Raw genomic sequence first — 1,366 nt, forward strand, 5'->3', positions numbered from 1 at the left:
CCCTGCTTTCAGCTAAGATCCATCTAACATCAGCTACAATATCCCTAGTACCACGACCCTTTCTAAACCCAGCCTGGACTTCTGGCAATTCTCTGCTGATGTGCTGTTCTAGTCATTTTTGGATAATCTTCAGTAGAATCTTGCTTGCACGTGAAATCAATGATATTGTTCTGTAGTTTCCACACTCAGTTGGGTCACCCTTCTTTTTAATGGGAACAAATATAGATCTCTTCCAGTTGGACAAGTGGTTGTTCTCCAGATTTCTTGGCACAACTTGGTGAGCACATCCACGGCAGCATCTGTTAGCTGAAATACTTCAAATGGAATACCATCTATTCCTGGGGCCTTCTTTTTTGCTATCTCCTTCAAAGCAGCTTGAACTTCTTCCTTCATCACCATTGGCTCTTGCTCATATGTTAGCACAGAATCCAAAAATTATTAATTGTGAAGTGTTTGAGAAAGATAGGAAACCACAGAGGGCTAATTCTCCCAACAAATCTCACTAAATAAGAATGCACTGCTCAGGATCATTTGTATTTCAGATGTGAAAATAAAGACTCTCTCTGCCCTGCTCCCACTTTTTGTACTCTACAAATGCTTATTTCTACAAAACTGATACCCCGCGTAAGTCTTCTACTCCAAATCTATGAAATCTTCCTGCCAAATTTCCAGAGCAGTATTTAACTGAATAGTTATATGCCATCTTTCCTATTTAAAAAAATGCAAAATGTAAATGTTTATGAAAATTAATAAAATATAATAAAAAAAATAAAAAAATGCAAAAATGAGCATATTCATGCAAATAAATCCAGAAAACAACATTTATGAGAAAGAAGTGAAACTGAAAAGGGCTCATTCCCCAAATAAACCTCTGAAATAGATTATCACTGTGACAGATGATGGCAGCTTGTTTGTCAAAGATTTTGGCAGGAAAAAAGATACAAATAGTAGGTATAGAGAGATACGTACTTATTACAATAAAGTACTGGCTTCTATGGTCTATGATTCTAAGCATCGCCTAGGATCAGACAGTGCAAATGTCTTTGTGCCTGAGGTTGAGTAAAAACTGACTTGATGGTACCCAACAACAACAGCAACAAAATGGTCTGTATGACCCGTACAAGGAAGTACAATTTGGATTTGTAAGAATTACAGAATACTTTAGAAAACAATTTACTTTATTTGTACACTTAAAAAAGTTGTACATGGAAACTTGTATTACAATTTTGTGAAACTGAAAGAACTGTTAGAAAAAACAGGGACATCAGCTTTTGATTGATCATTAAGAAGGTTAGAGAAATAAAACAAAAACACAGTAAAATTTTTTAAAAATTAAAGAACATTTTCCAGGTACAAATTTTATAAA

General features: G+C 34.9%; 1 protein-coding gene across 1 annotated transcript in view; it reads right to left on the minus strand.

Annotated features, from left to right (window-relative positions):
• BAZ1A (bromodomain adjacent to zinc finger domain, 1A) overlaps window positions 1-1,366 on the minus strand; it is a 126,550-nt gene that overhangs the window by 37,188 nt on the left and 87,996 nt on the right. The window lies entirely within an intron of this gene.

This window comes from Elephantulus edwardii, unplaced genomic scaffold (genome assembly GCF_000299155.1).
Source record: "Elephantulus edwardii isolate Elephantulus edwardi_28Jun2011 unplaced genomic scaffold, EleEdw1.0 scaffold00100, whole genome shotgun sequence".
In the NCBI taxonomy this organism is placed as follows: Eukaryota; Metazoa; Chordata; class Mammalia; order Macroscelidea; family Macroscelididae; genus Elephantulus; species Elephantulus edwardii.